General features: G+C 47.5%; 9 non-coding genes and 1 pseudogene across 9 annotated transcripts; all 10 read right to left on the bottom strand.

Moving 5' to 3' along the window:
* Nucleotides 1–2,598: 2,598 nt before the first annotated feature.
* LOC135030132 (U1 spliceosomal RNA) lies at nucleotides 2,599–2,762 on the bottom strand. Its single transcript, XR_010226185.1, has one exon. It is a non-coding gene; the product is annotated as a U1 spliceosomal RNA (small nuclear RNA).
* A 671-nt stretch (nucleotides 2,763–3,433) lies between these two features.
* Nucleotides 3,434–3,596, bottom strand: LOC135030072 (U1 spliceosomal RNA). Its single transcript, XR_010226130.1, has one exon. It is a non-coding gene; the product is annotated as a U1 spliceosomal RNA (small nuclear RNA).
* Nucleotides 3,597–3,748: 152 nt separating this feature from the next.
* On the bottom strand, nucleotides 3,749–3,912 carry LOC135030140 (U1 spliceosomal RNA). The gene has a single exon (XR_010226193.1). It is a non-coding gene; the product is annotated as a U1 spliceosomal RNA (small nuclear RNA).
* Nucleotides 3,913–4,583: 671 nt separating this feature from the next.
* On the bottom strand, nucleotides 4,584–4,746 carry LOC135030017 (U1 spliceosomal RNA). The gene has a single exon (XR_010226086.1). It is a non-coding gene; the product is annotated as a U1 spliceosomal RNA (small nuclear RNA).
* Nucleotides 4,747–4,898: 152 nt separating this feature from the next.
* On the bottom strand, nucleotides 4,899–5,062 carry LOC135030135 (U1 spliceosomal RNA). Its single transcript, XR_010226188.1, has one exon. It is a non-coding gene; the product is annotated as a U1 spliceosomal RNA (small nuclear RNA).
* Nucleotides 5,063–5,764: 702 nt separating this feature from the next.
* On the bottom strand, nucleotides 5,765–5,899 carry LOC135030065 (U1 spliceosomal RNA; annotated as a pseudogene).
* Nucleotides 5,900–6,051: 152 nt separating this feature from the next.
* Nucleotides 6,052–6,215, bottom strand: LOC135029957 (U1 spliceosomal RNA). Its single transcript, XR_010226027.1, has one exon. It is a non-coding gene; the product is annotated as a U1 spliceosomal RNA (small nuclear RNA).
* A 6,730-nt stretch (nucleotides 6,216–12,945) lies between these two features.
* On the bottom strand, nucleotides 12,946–13,109 carry LOC135030147 (U1 spliceosomal RNA). The gene has a single exon (XR_010226200.1). It is a non-coding gene; the product is annotated as a U1 spliceosomal RNA (small nuclear RNA).
* A 655-nt stretch (nucleotides 13,110–13,764) lies between these two features.
* Nucleotides 13,765–13,927, bottom strand: LOC135029990 (U1 spliceosomal RNA). The gene has a single exon (XR_010226060.1). It is a non-coding gene; the product is annotated as a U1 spliceosomal RNA (small nuclear RNA).
* Nucleotides 13,928–14,079: 152 nt separating this feature from the next.
* LOC135029964 (U1 spliceosomal RNA) lies at nucleotides 14,080–14,243 on the bottom strand. Its single transcript, XR_010226034.1, has one exon. It is a non-coding gene; the product is annotated as a U1 spliceosomal RNA (small nuclear RNA).
* Between the last annotated feature and the right edge of the window lie 1,495 nt (nucleotides 14,244–15,738).

Below are 15,738 nucleotides of genomic sequence, written 5' to 3' on the forward strand. Positions count from 1 at the left end.
AGATTGTTCTCACAGGGTGAGGTTCATCCATTATATTTTAAAATAGGAAGGTACAAATTACATATTTGAATTGCATCTATGTGCTGGATTCAAATGTCCCCCCCCCCCTTCCTTTCTCAATTGTGCCCGTCAGCAGCTATTCTAAGGTTGCTGCCAATGGGTGTGACACATTAATTTCTTCTGTGGGGTACACTGGACTCCACAAGGATTCACATTGGGGTGTAGAGTAGGATCTTGATCTGAGGCACCAACCGGCTCAAAGCTTTTGACTGTTCCCAAGATGCTCAGTGCATTCTCCTCTATAACCCCGCTTCCATGAACAGGGAGCTCAGTTTGTAGTTGGTGCCTTCAGTAGCAGGCCTCTTAACAGGGGCCTGCCTCAAGCAGCCTATTCTTAGCTATTAATTTTGACAAGAAAAGAAGAACTTGTTTTATGAGAATCTACAAGGGCTGCAGCAGGCTAGGTCTAATAGACATCTTTACTGCAGCTTCATCACTCCCAGCGGCGCTGTATACTCCCGTGCCCTGGTTGCTGGGTCACTGCAGCGGAGGCTCCAGTTTCTTCCTAAGGTCAGTCACACACACACCGCCCTTCCGGATCACGAGGCCGCTGATGAAGGGGAGCGTGGCCGTAGGGGGTGGACCGTGTGCGCACTGGCGTGGACACTGATTACTGGGCAGCCGCTCCACTAGCCACCAGGTACAGTTAAGGAGCACAGGTCTGGGAGTTTTACTCCTATATTAACCCAATTTTGTACTGCCCGCAGCGCATTGTGATAGGTAATAGGGCCTGATTCAGGTTGGATTGCAATCACAATAAGCGATCCAACTGCAAAAATTGCTAAGAGCATACGCATGTGCCTGCATTTTCTGCGGCACCCCGCAGAGAATGCGATCGCCTCTGCCTGTCAATCGGGGCGGGGGGGGGGGGAGAGGGGGGTCAGCAACACTCCATTTCCAAGTCAGGGATGGAGCGGTGCGGGGGCAAGGCTTCAAAATGGGGTCTGCAACGGAGGAGACACAGGGGGCGTGGTCACAGCGGCTGTATGACATCACATTCAGCCGCTGTGATCACAAAAATGGTGGCGGCTTCCTGCGCGCACATACAGTCTGCACCAGCAGGAGGCTACACCATTTTATATGATCACGCTGAACTGCAGTGCGACTGCAATTACAGCATGGTCAAGAATGGAGGCGTCATGCTCGGTGGCCATGCACTGTCACTGTGCAGGAGCCAGCACCGCACACACACTAGTCCCCGGGTGCAGCCCCCAACCCCCGGGACACCCGGAGCAACAAAATGTAGATTCAGGCCACCAGGCCACGCCCCTACCTATGAAACCATGCCTCCTTTTTACCATTGCACTGCTTATCTGCGCGCACTGCATTACAATCTCCCTCGCCACCTCTCTGGGTGTCACCAGTGATAGTGACACCTCTGCCATGCTTGTAGCAGCTGGTCCTAAGATCTACGCCTCAAGCCCTGAGTGTTTGCCCTTGTGACTTGTTGATCATCATAGCGAAGCAGATGCTTACAGAAAACTGCAGGGGCTTAGATTGAAAATAAAAAAATTGATGGGTATAAGGTAGAGAGGAGCGGGTTCGGTTCTCCGAGAACCGAATTCCCGACGAACTCCACGTGGTTTACACTGGTCCGAGGCAGGCTCGGTTGTTCCCGCCTGACTCGGAAAACCTGAACAAGGGAAAATGTCATCATCCCGCTGTCGGATTCTCGCGAGATTCGGATTCCATATAAAGAGCTGCGCGTTGCCGCCATTTTTACTCGTGCATTGAAGAGAGAGCGGAGAGGACGTGGCTATGTTCTCTCAGTGGAAATCTCAATATCAGTGCTCAGTATCAGTGGTTACTTATTGCTGCTCAGTAATACTAGTAGTGTGTCTCTCCTGCTCAGTGTCAGTTCTCAGTAGTATCCTCATCAGTGCTCAGTATCACTGCTCATTGTCTTGTGCTGCATTGTGGTGCTCAGCATACTACAGTACATTACTAATAGTCCAGTGCTGCATCTTGCTGCTCAGTGTCAGTTCTAGTATCCTCATCAGTGCTCACTATCACTGCTCATTACATTGTGGTGTTCTGTATACTACAGTAACATAGTAATATAGTAACATATAGTAACATAGTTTTTGAGGTTGAATAGAGGCAAATTGCCCATCGTGTTCAACCTGTTTTAAGTTGTGATGATTCTACATACTTGCTGAATAATGTTTTATGACTAGTTAACTACTATAACTCATGTTACCCCCGGATTAACCATGTTGATATTTTAAGTATTATAACCTTGGATAGCTTTTTCATTCAGAAATGTATCCATTCCTTTTTTAAATCCAATTACAGAGTCCGCCATTACCACCTTCCCTGGCAGGGAATTCCACATCCTGATTGCCCTAACAGTGAAGATCATAGTATCTCACCTGGCAGGTAAGTAGGAGTTGGGCTAGAGCTGTGGAGGATTGCTGCTCGGGCACCCCCTGTCAAGTGAAGGAGATCCAACTGAGGCAGCACAAGGGAACTCTCGAAAGAAGAACAAGGCTAGAGGAAGATCTGAGACAAAGAAATCTGACTTTTACCAGAGCTGACCAGAGGAAAGCACAAACACAGTCCCCCACTACCACAAATAATGCAGTCGAGTTTCCCACATTTGGGGAAATCACAGGGGTCAGCATACCCAGAGTGCAATGAATGAACCTCACCCTGGGAGAACAATCTTCATGACCATGGTATCTCCTATGCAAAATAAGTATGATTTGGGATAGGGCTGGGGAGGGCCGCTGCTCAGGCACATCTCTGTCAAGTAAAGGAGATTCAACTGAGGCAACACAAGGGAACTCTCATCTGGGGACAACAACTGCAGGGAGAACACATATTTTCAGATGAACATGGGAGGGCAGAAGGCTGCCTAATACTGAAGCACCCCCAAACAACAAACCAAATGCAACTACTAGTGCAAGCATTCCTGGGGGAAGGCCTGCAGCAGATGGATTTGCATATGGTGATGTCATCCAAGCAGTGGGTCAAAGTTGGCTTCAACCCTCGTCTGCATATGAAAATAAAAATGGGGTGTGCAGGGCATGGCGGCCTTTTGCGGCGCTTGGATGACCCCTAGTTCGCATTAAACACCTCCACCTTCCTTCGGTGTGGGGCTCATGTTGGCTATGCCCCAGCCCCTGAAGCATTCAAGCTGATTTCTTGCAGCAGCTGGGCACTGTAACAGCTCCAGAGCTGCTCTGTAAAGCAAGTAAAAGGGTGTGGGCCCTGCAGCACTACCTGTAGTTTGCATTGTGCTTTGGAAGGCACAAAGTAAGCAGACGGGAGAAGTCAGGATAGTGCACAAGGGCATAGAAGGGAGCGGCTCAAGAAAAGAGAAGTGGAAACAGACAGCAAACTAGGCTGGAGAGAGACCTGAGACAAAGAGATCTGAATTATACGAGAGCCGACCAGAGGAAACACAAATTATGTAATCAAGTGTCCCACATTTGGGGAAATCGTAGGAGCAGCACACCCAGAGTGCATTGGGTGAGCCTTGCCCTGGGAGAAGCACCTTCCTGATCATAGTATCTCACCTGGCAGGTAAGTAGGAGTTGGGCTAGAGCTGGGGAGGGTCGCTGTTCGGGCACCCCCCTGTCAAGTGAAGGAGCTCCAACTGAGGCAGCACAAGGAAACTCTCGAAAAAAGAACAAGGCTAGAGGAAGATCTGAGACAAAGAAATCTGACTTTTACCAGAGCTGACCAGAGGAAAGCACAAACACAGTCCCCCACTACCACAAATAATGCAGTCGAGTTTCCCACATTTGGGGAAATCACAGGGGTCAGCATACCCAGAATGCAATGAATGAACCTCACCCTGGGAGAACAATCTTCATGACAATGGTATCTCCTATGCAAAATAAGTATGAATTGGGATAGGGCTGGGGAGGGCCGCTGCTCAGGCACATCTCTGTCAAGTAAAGGAGATTCAACTGAGGCAGCACAAGGGAACTCTCATCTGGGGACAACAACTGCAGGGAGAACACATATTTTCAGATGAACATGGGAGAGCAGAAGGCTGCCTAATACTGAAGCACCCCCAAACAACAAACCAAATGCAACAACTAGTACAAGCATTCCTGGGAAAAGGTCTGCAGAAGACGGATTTGCATACGGTGATGTCATCCAAGCAGTGGGCCAAAGTTGGCTGGAACCCTCATCTGCATATGAAAAGAGAAAAGGGGTATGCAGGGCATGGCGGCCTTTTGCGGCGCTTGGATGACCCTTAGTTCGCATTAAACACCTCCACCCTCCGTCGGTGTGGGGCTCATGTTGGCTATGCCCCAGCCCCTGAAGCATTCAAGCTGATTTCTTGCAGCAGCTGGGCACTGTAACAGCTCCAGAGCTGCTCTGAAAGGCAAGTAAAAGGGTGTGGGCCCTGCGGCACTACCTGTAGTTTGCATTGTGCGTTGGAAGGCACAAAGTAAGCAGACAGGAGAAGTCAGGAGAGTGCACAAGGGCATAGAAGGCAGCGGCTCAAGAAAAGAGAAGTGGAAACAGACAGCAAACTAGGCTGGAGAGAGACCTGAGACAAAGAGATCTGAATTATACGAGAGCCGACCAGGGGAAACACAAATTATGCAGTCAAGTTTCCCACATTTGGGGAAATCGCAGGAGCAGCACACCCAGAGTGCAATGGGTGAGCCTTGCCCTGGGAGAAGCACCTTCATGATCATAGTATCTCACCTGGCAGGTATGTAGGAGTTGGGCTAGAGCTGGGGAGGGTCGCTGCTTGGGTACCCCCCTGTCAAGTGAAGGAGATCAAACTGAGGCAGCACAATGGAACTCTCGAAAGAAGAACAAGGCTAGAGGAAGATCTGAGACAAAGAAATCTGACTTTTACCAGAGCTGACCAGAGGAAAACACAAACACAGTCCCCCACTACCACAAATAATGCAGTTGAGTTTCCCACATTTGGGGAAATCACAGGGGTCAGCATACCCAGAATGCAATGAATGAACCTCACCCTGGGAGAACAATCTTTATGACCATGGTATCTCCTATGCAAAATAAGTATGATTTGGGAAAGGGCTGGGGAGGGCCGCTGCTCAGGCACATCTCTGTCAAGTAAAGGAGATTCAACTGAGGCAGCACAAAGGAACTCTCATCTGGGGACAACAACTGCCGGGAGAACACATATTTTCAGATGAACATGGGAGGGCAGAAGGCTGCCTAATACTGAAGCACCCCCAAACAACAAACCAAATGCAACAACTAGTTCAAGCATTCCAGGGGGAAGGTCTGCAGAAGACGGATTTGCATACAGTGATGTCATCCAAGCAGTGGGCCAAAGTTGGCTGGAACCCTCATCTGCATATGAAAAGAGAAAAGGGGTATGCAGGGCATGGCGGCCTTTTGCGGCGCTTGGATGACCCTTAGTTCGCATTAAACACCCCCACCCTCCTTCGGTGTGGGGCTCATGTTGGCCATGCCCCAGCCCCTGAAGCATTCAAGCTGATTTCTTTCAGCAGCTTGGCACTGTAACAGCTCCAGAGCTGCTCTGTAAGGCAAGTAAAAGGGTGTGGGCCCTGCAGCACTACCTGTAGTTTGCATTGTGCATCGGAAGGCACAAAGTAAGCAGACAGGAGGAGAAGTCAGGATAGTGCACAAGGGTGTAGAAGGGAGGGGCTCAAGAAAAAAGAAGTGGAAACAGACAGCAAACTAGGCTGGAGAGAGACCTGAGACAAAGAGATCTGAATTATATGAGAGCCGACTAGGGGAAACACAAATTATGCAGTCAAGTTTCCCACATTTGGGGAAATCGCAGGGGCAGCACACCCAGAGTGCAATGGGTGAGCCTTGCCCTGGGAGAAGCAACTTCATGATCATAGTATCTAACCTGGCAGGTAAGTAGGAGTTGGGCTAGAGCTGGGGAGGGTCGCTGCTCGGGCACCCCCCTGTCAAGTGAAGGAGATCCAACTGAGGCAGCACAAGGGAACTCTTGAAAGAAGAACAAGGCTAGAGGAAGATCTGAGACAAAGAAATCTGACTTTTACCAGAGCTGACCAGAGGAAAGCACAAACACAGTCCCCCACTACCACAAATAATGCAGTTGAGTTTCCCACATTTGGGGAAATCACAGAGGTCAGCATACCCAGAATGCAATGAATGAACCTAACCCTGGGAGAACAATCTTCATGACCATGTTATCTCCTATGCAAAATAAGTATGATTTGGGATAGGGCTGGGGAGGGCCGCTGCTCAGGCACATCTCTGTCAAGTAAAGGAGATTCAACTGAGGCAGCACAAGGGAACTCTCATCTGGGGACAACAACTGCAGGGAGAACACATATTTTCAGATGAACATGGGAGGGCAGAAGGCTGCCTAATACTGAAGCACCCCCAAACAACAAACCAAATGCAACAACTAGTGCAAGCATTCCTGGGGGAAGGCCTGCCGCAGATGGATTTGCATATGGTGATGTCATCCAAGCAGTGGGTCAAAGTTGGCTTCAACCCTCGTCTGCATATGAAAAGAGAAAAGGGGCATGCAGGGCATGGCGGCCTTTTGCGGCGCTTGGCTGACCCCTAGTTTGCATTAAACACCTCCACCCTCCGTCGGTGTGGGGCTCTTGTTGGCTATGCCCCAGCACCTGAAGCATTCAAGCTGATTTCTTGCTGCAGCTGGGCACTGTAACAGCTCCAGAGCTGCTCTGTAAGGCAAGGTAAAAGGGTGTGGGCCCTGCAGCACTACCTGTAGTTTGCATTGTGCGTTGGAAGGCACAAAGTAAGCAGACAGGAGAAGTCAGGAGAGTGCACAAGGGCATAGAAGGCAGCGGCTCAAGAAAAGAGAAGTGGAAACAGACAGCAAACTAGGCTGGAGAGAGACCTGAGACAAAGAGATCTGAATTACACCAGGTCCGTCATTATATTATATATACCTACAGTAGTTATATATATATTTTTTTATATCATTAATTATCATCTCTATACTAGCAGACGCAGTACGGTAGTCCACGGCTGTGGCTATCTCTGTGTCGTCAGTGCTCGTCCATAATTGTATACCTACCTACCTGTGGTGGAAGTTTTTTTCTATCTTCTTCATACTAGTAGTTTAGCAGTCTGCTGACAGTGTCCACCAGGTCCGTCATTATATTATATATACCTACAGTAGTTATATATATATTTTTTTTATATCATTAATTATCATCTCTATACTAGCAGACGCAGTACGGTAGTCCACGGCTGTAGCTACCTCTGTGTCGTCAGTCACTCGTCATCCATAAGTATACTAGTATCCATCCATCTCCATTGTTTACCTGAGGTGCCTTTTAGTTGTGCCTATTAAAATATGGAGAACAAAAATGTTGAGGTTCCAAAAATAGGGAAAGATCAAGATCCACTTCCACCTCGTGCTGAAGCTGCTGCCACTAGTCATGGCCGAGACGATGAAATTCCATCAACGTCGTCTGCCAAGGCCGATGCCCAATGTCATAGTACAGAGCATGTAAAATCCAAAACACAAAAGATCAGTAAAAAAAGGACTCAAACATCTAAATAAAAATCGTCGGAGGAGAAGCGTAAACTTGCCAATATGCCATTTACCACACGGAGTGGCAAGGAACGGCTGAGGCCCTGGCCTATGTTCATGGCTAGTGGTTCAGCTTCACATGAGGATGGAAGCACTCAGCCTCTCGCTAGAAAAATGAAAAGACTTAAGCTGGCAAAAGCACAGCAAAGAACTGTGCGTTCTTCAAAATCACAAATCCACAAGGAGAGTCCAATTGTGTCGGTTGCGATGCCTGACCTTCCCAACACTGGACGTGAAGAGCATGCACCTTCCACCATTTGCACGCCCCCTGCAAGTGCTGGAAGGAGCACCCGCAGTCCAGTTCCTGATAGTCAGATTGAAGATGTCAGTGTTGAAGTACACCAGGATGAGGAGGATATGGGTGTTGCTGGCGCTGGGGAGGAAATTGACAAGGAGGATTCTGATGGTGAGGTGGTTTGTTTAAGTCAGGCACCCGGTGAGACACCTGTTGTCCGTGGGAGGAATATGGCCATTGACATGCCTGGTGAAAATACCAAAAAAATCAGCTCTTCGGTGTGGAAGTATTTCAACAGAAATGCGGACAACAGGTGTCAAGCCGTGTGTTGCCTTTGTCAAGCTGTAATAAGTAGGGGTACGGACGTTAACCACCTCGGAACATCCTCCCTTATACGTCACCTGCAGCGCATTCATCATAAGTCAGTGACAAGTTCAAAAACTTTGGGCGACAGCGGAAGCAGTCCACTGACCAGTAAATCCCTTCCTCTTGTAACCAAGCTCACGCAAACCACCCCACCAACTCCCTCAGTGTCAATTTCCTCCTTCCCCAGGAATGCCAATAGTCCTGCAGGCCATGTCACTGACAATTCTGACGAGTTCTCTCCTGCCTGGGATTCCTCCGATGCATCCTTGAGTGTAACGCCTACTGCTGCTGGCGCTGCTGTTGTTGCTGCTGGGAGTCGATGGTCATCCCAGAGGGGAAGTCGTAAGACCACTTTTACTACTTCCACCAAGCAATTGACTGTCCAACAGTCTTTTGCAAGGAAGATGAAATATCACAGCAGTCATCCTGCTGCAAAGCGGATAACTGAGGCCTTGGCATCCTGGGCAGTGAGAAACGTGGTTCCGGTATCCATCATTACTTCAGAGCCAACTATAGACTTGATTGAGGTACTGTGTCCCCGGTACCAAATACCATCTAGGTTCCATTTCTCTAGGCAGGCGATACAGAAAATGTACACAGACCTCAGAAAAAGACTCACCAGTGTCCTAAAAAATGCAGTTGTACCCAATGTCCACTTAACCACGGACATGTGGACAAGTGGAGCAGGGCAGACTCAGGACTATATGACTGTGACAGCCCACTGGGTAGATGTATTGACTCCCGCCGCAAGAACAGCAGCGGCGGCACCAGTAGCAGCATCTCGCAAACGCCAACTCTTTCCTAGGCAGGCTACGCTTTGTATCACCGCTTTCCAGAATACGCACACAGCTGAAAACCTCTTACGGCAACTAAGGAAGATCATCACAGAATGGCTTACCCCAATTGGACTCTCCTGTGGATTTGTGGCATCGGACAACGCCAGCAATATTGTGCGTGCATTATATCTGGGCAAATTCCAGCACGTCCCATGTTTTGCACATACCTTGAATTTGGTGGTGCAGAATTATTTAAAAAACGACAGGGGCGTGCAAGAGATGCTGTCGGTGGCAACAAGAATTGCGGGACACTTTCGGCGTACAGGCACCACGTACAGAAGACTGGAGCAACACCAAAAACGCCTGAACCTGCCCTGCCATCATCTGAAGCAAGAAGTGGTAACGAGGTGGAATTCAACCCTCTATATGCTTCAGAGGATGGAGGAGCAGCAAAAGGCCATTCAAGCCTATACATCTGACCACGATATAGGAGGTGGAATGCACCTGTCTCAAGCGCAGTGGAGAATGATTTCAACGTTGTGCAAGGTTCTGCAACCTTTTGAACTTGCCACACGTGAAGTCAGTTCAGACACTGCCAGCCTGAGTCAGGTCATTCCCGTCATCAGGCTTTTGCAGAAGAAGCTGGAGACATTGAAGGAGGAGCTAAGACAGAGCGATTCCGCTAGGCATGTGGGACTTGTGGATGGAGCCCTTCATTCGCTTAACCAGGATTCACGGGTGGTCAATCTGTTGAAATCAGAGCACTACATTTTGGCCATCGTGCTCGATCCTAGATTTAAAACCTACGTTGTATCTCTCTTTCCGGCAGACACAAGTCTGCAGGGGTTCAAAGACCTGCTGGTGAGAAAATTATCAAGTCAAGCGGAACTTGATCGGTCAACAGCTCCTCCTTCACATTCTCCCGCAATTGGGGGTGCGAGGAAAGGCTCAGAATTCCGAGCCCACCCGCTGGCGGTGATGCAGGGCAGTCTGGAGCGACTGCTGATGCTGACATCTGGTCCGGACTGAAGGACCTGCCAACGATTACGGACATGTCGTCTACTGTCACTGCATATGATTCTCTCACCATTGAAAGAATGGTGGAGGATTATATGAGTGACCGCATCCAAGTAGGCACGTCAGACAGTCCGTACGTATACTGGCAGGAAAAAGAGGCAATTTGGAGGCCCTTGCACAAACTGGCTTTATTCTACCTAAGTTGCCCTCCCACAAGTGTGTACTCCGAAAGAGTGTTTAGTGCCGCCGCTCACCTTGTCAGCAATCGGCGTACAAGGTTACTTCCAGAAAATGTGGAGAAGATGATGTTCATTAAAATGAATTATAATCAATTTCTCCGTGGAGACATTGACCAGCAGCAATTGCCTCCACAAAGTATACAGGGAGCTGAGATGGTGGATTCCAGTGGGGACGAATTGATAATCTGTGAGGAGGGGGATGTACACGGTGATGAATCGGAGGATGATGAGGTGGACATCTTGCCTCTATAGAGCCAGTTTGTGCAAGGAGAGATTAATTGCTTCTTTTTTGGTGGGGGTCCAAACCAACCCGTCATTTCAGTCACAGTCGTGTGGCAGACCCTGTCACTGAAATGATGGGTTGGTTAAAGTGTGCATGTCCTGTTTATACAACATAAGGGTGGGTGGGAGGGCCCAAGGCAATTCCACCTTGCACCTCTTTTTTCTTTTATTTTTCTTTGCGTCATGTGCTGTTTGGGGAGTGTTTTTTGGAAGGGCCATCCTGCGTGACACTGCAGTGCCACTCCTAGATGGGCCAGGTGTTTGTGTCGGCCACTTGGGCGCTGAGCTTAGTCACACAGCTACCTCATTGCGCCTCTTTTTTTCTTTGCGTCATGTGCTGTTTGGGGAGTGTTTTTTGGAAGGGCCATCCTGCGTGACACTGCAGTGACACTCCTAGATGGGCCAGGTGTTTGTGTCGTCCACTTGGGTCGCTGAGCTTAGTCACACAGCTACCTCATTGCGCCTCTTTTTTTCTTTGCGTCATGTGCTGTTTGGGGAGTGTTTTTTGGAAGGGCCATCCTGCGTGACACTGCAGTGCCACTCCTAGATGGGCCAGGTGTTTGTGTCGGCCACTTGGGTCGCTGAGCTTAGTCACACAGCTACCTCATTGCGCCTCTTTTTTTCTTTGCGTCATGTGCTGTTTGGGGAGTGTTTTTTGGAAGGGCCATCATGCGTGACACTGCAGTGCCACTCCTAGATGGGCCAGGTGTTTGTGTCGGCCACTTGGGTCACTGAGCTTAGTCATCCAGCGACCTCGGTGCAAATTTTAGGACTAAAAATAATACTGTGAGGTGTGAGGTGTTAAGAATAGACTGAAAATGAGTGGAAATTATGGTTATTGAGGTTAATAATACTTTGGGATCAAAATGACTCCCAAATTCTATGATTTAAGCTGTTTTTTAGGGTTTTTTGAAAAAAACACCCGAATCCAAAACACACCCGAATCCGACAAAAAAAATTCGGTGAGGTTTAGCCAAAACGCGTTCGAACCCAAAACACGGCCGCGGAACCGAACCCAAAACCAAAACACAAAACCCGAAAAATTTCCGGTGCACATCTCTAGTGGCCATGCCATGTCACTGTGCAGGAGCCAGCACCGCTCACACACTAGTCCCCGGTGCAGCCCCCAACCCCCGGGACACCCGGAGCAACAAAATGTAGATTCAGGTCACCAGGCCACGCCCCTACCTATGAAACCATGCCTCCTTTTTACCATTGCGCTGCTTATCTGCGCGCACTGCATTACAATCTCCCTCGCCACCTCTCTGGGTGTCACCAGTGATAGTGACACCTCTGCCATGCTTGTAGCAGCTGGTCCTAAGATCTACGCCTCAAGCCCTGAGTGTTTGCCCTTGTGACTTGTTGATCATCATAGCAAAGCAGATGCTTACAGAAAACTGCAGGGGCTTAGATTGAAAATAAAAAAAATTGATGGGTATAAGGTAGAGAGGAGCGGGTTCGGTTCTCCGAGAACCGAATTCCCCACGAACTCCACGTGGTTTACACTGGTACGAGGCAGGCTCGGTTGTTCCCGCCTGACTCGGAAAACCTGAACAAGGGAAAATGTCATCATCCCGCTGTCGGATTCTCGCGAGATTCGGATTCCATATAAAGAGCTGCGCGTTGCCGCCATTTTTACTCGTGCATTGAAGAGAGAGCGGAGAGGACGTGGCTATGTTCTCTCAGTGGAAATCTCAATATCAGTGCTCAGTATCAGTGGATACTTATTGCTGCTCAGTAATACTAGTAGTGTGTCTCTCCTGCTCAGTGTCAGTTCTCAGTAGTATCCTCATCAGTGCTCAGTATCACTGCTCATTGTCTTGTGCTGCATTGTTGTGCTCAGCATACTACAGTACATTACTAATAGTCCAGTGCTGCATCTTGCTGCTCAGTGTCAGTTCTAGTATCCTCATCAGTGCTCACTATCACTGCTCATTGCATTGTGGTGTTCTGTATACTACAGTAACATAGTAATATAGTAACATATAGTAACATAGTTTTTGAGGTTGAATAGAGGCAAATTGCCCATCGTGTTCAACCTGTTTTAAGTTGTGATGATTCTACATACTTGCTGAATAATGTTTTATGACTAGTTAGCTACTACAACTCATGTTACCCCCGGATTAACCATGTTGATATTTTAAGTATTATAACCTTGGATAGCTTTTTCATTCAGAAATGTATCCATTCCTTTTTTAAATCCAATTACAGAGTCCGCCATTACCACCTTCCCTGGCAGGGAATTCCACATCCTGATTGCCCTAACAGTGAAGATCATAGTATCTCTCCTGGCAGGTAAGTAGGAGTTGGGCCAGAGCTGTGGAGGATTGCTGCTCGGGCACCCCCTGTCAAGTGAAGGAGATCCAACTGAGGCAGCACAAGGGAACTCTCGAAAGAAGAACAAGGCTAGAGGAAGATCTGAGACAAAGAAATCTGACTTTTACCAGAGCTGACCAGAGGAAAGCACAAACACAGTCCCCCACTACCACAAATAATGCAGTCGAGTTTCCCACATTTGGGGAAATCACAGGGGTCAGCATACCCAGAATGCAATGAATGAACCTCACCCTGGGAGAACAATCTTCATGACCATGGTATCGCCTATGCAAAATAAGTATGATTTGGGATAGGGCTGGGGAGGGCCGCTGCTCAGGCACATCTCTGTCAAGTAAAGGAGATTCAACTGAGGCAGCACAAGGGAACTCTCATCTGGAGACAACAACTGTAGGGAGAACACATATTTTCAGATGAACATGGGAGGGCAGAAGGCTGCCTAATACTGAAGCACCCCCAAACAACAAACCAAATGCAACAACTAGTACAAGCATTCCTGGGGGAAGTTCTGCAGAAGATGGATTTGCATACGGTGATGTCATCCAAGCAGTGGGCCAAAGTTGGCTGGAACCCTCATCTGCATATGAAAAGAGAAAAGGGGTATGCAGGGCATGGCGGCCTTTTGCGGCGCTTGGATGACCCTTAGTTCGCATTAAACACCCCCACCCTCCTTCGGTGTGGGGCTCATGTTGACAATGCCCCAGCCCCTGAAGCATTCAAGCTGATTTCTTACAGCAGCTTGGCACTGTAACAGCTCCAGAGCTGCTCTGTAAGGCAAGTAAAAGGGTGTGTAGTTTGCATTGTGCATTGGAAGGCACAAAGTAAGCAGACAGGAGGAGAAGTCAGGATAGTGCACAAGGGTATAAAAGGGAGGGGCTCAAGAAAAAAGAAGTGGAAACAGACAGCAAACTAGGCTGGAGAGAGACCTGAGACAAAGAGATCTGAATTATACGAGAGCCGACCAGGGGAAACACAAATTATGCAGTCAAGTTTCCCACATTTGGGGAAATCGCAGGGGCAGCACACCCAGAGTGCAATGGGTGAGCCTTGCCCTGGGAGAAACACCTTCATGATCATAGTATCTCACCTGGCAGGTAAGTAGGAGTTGGGCTTGAGCTGGGGAGGGTCGCTGCTCGGGCACCCCCCTGTCAAGTGAAGGAGATCCAACTGAGGCAGCACAAGGGAACTCTCGAAAGAAGAACAAGGCTAGAGGAAGATCTGAAACAAAGAAATCTGACTTTTACCAGAGCTGACCAGAGGAAAACACAAACACAGTCCCCCACTACCACAAATAATGCAGTCGAGTTACCCACATTTGGGGAAATCACAGGGGTCAGCATACCCAGAATGCAATGAATGAACCTCACCCTGGGAGAATAATCTTCATGACCATGGTATCTCCTATGCAAAATAAGTATGATTTGGGATAGGGCTGGGGAGGGCCGCTGCTCAGGCACATCTCTGTCAAGTAAAGGAGATTCAACTGAGGCAGCACAAGGGAACTCCAGCATCCTCTACAGACTAAGAGAAAAGGATTTACCGGTAGGTATTAAAATCCTATTTTCTCATACGACCTAGAGGATGCTGGGGTCACATTAAGAACCATGGGGTTATACCAAAGCTCTTGAACGGGTGGAAGAGTGCGTACGACTCTGCAGCACCGAATGACCCAACTTGAGGTTATCATCGGCAAGGATGCAGTGGCGTTAATGTTTCCTGGTGTCAACCTGTATTATTTCAGTAGATATTGAAATGAGGATGCATCTTGCTGCCTTTCCAATGAAGCAAGTTTAATTTAGTAATAGGTGAAAAACCATCCCTACAAAGATGTTAATCAGATACTTGGCTTTGTGGACACTTTTCAGAGAACAAATTTGTTAGCATAAAAATAAAGCCAGAAAATGAAGAGCTGTTTAATCACTCAAATGGATTTTTTTGCCAGCATATTTCTTTTTCTCTGCAAACCACTGCTAAATTGTGCTTCCTAGCTGTTTTTATAAAATCACTGAATCAAATCTAACTCTGATTACATCAGAGAAGGCCAGGTACCCTACACCATAACAGAGGTTTTTGAAATTTTGACTTGTCTACTTAAAGATCACCAAAATCTGATAACAAGGTCAATTACATCCCTGGGTGGGATTGAACCACCAACCCTTTGGTTAATAACCAATCACACTAACCAATTGCGCCACAGAGACACTTTGCAAAAGTCCATACTGACAAAGGCTAATAAGCATTCATCTAGAACGTTTCCTAGAAAAACTTTAAAAAGTCAATAATCTGGAGAGTTTTTGTAAGATGTTTCTTCCATCAACCAACGAAGAAACACATTGTTACTTTCCCATGATGAGTGAGTGCTTCAAGATCTCTTGCACTTACATGTGCAGCAGAGTACTGTAATGAAAGCATGCTGGGTTCATAACCCAGAGGTAGGCAGATTGAAACTATCCTCTGCTATATGCATTTTTTTTTTGTTAATTAAAGTAATCCAAAACTGGGATTGATATTTTTTCTCTTTTATTTTTACTTAAAGTACAATAACTTTTACCATTTTAATATGTTTTAATAGTATATTGACAGTATTGTTTTCTTTCAAAAATCCACTTAATTTTCTTTACCCGATTATTAAAATGGTAATTGACAAAAACAAACTACATTGTCACCAGAAGAGCAATACAAAATGTACAAGTGATATATTAAAATCATCTTTCCAGCTTGAATTTCAATGATGCATTGGGGCAACAATTTTGTGAGAAACATCTTCACCCTTAAATAAAGATTTTCTTAATTCCTTACCTGTGTGCTAATTAGATATCACCTTGTTTTCACATTAAACAGACTTCCACATGAGAAAGCAGCAAGGATGCAGTGGCGTTAATGTTTCCTGGTGTCAACCTGTATTATTTCAGT

The sequence above is a fragment of the Pseudophryne corroboree genome, unplaced genomic scaffold (genome assembly GCF_028390025.1).
Source record: "Pseudophryne corroboree isolate aPseCor3 unplaced genomic scaffold, aPseCor3.hap2 scaffold_494, whole genome shotgun sequence".
Classification (NCBI taxonomy): Eukaryota; Metazoa; Chordata; class Amphibia; order Anura; family Myobatrachidae; genus Pseudophryne; species Pseudophryne corroboree.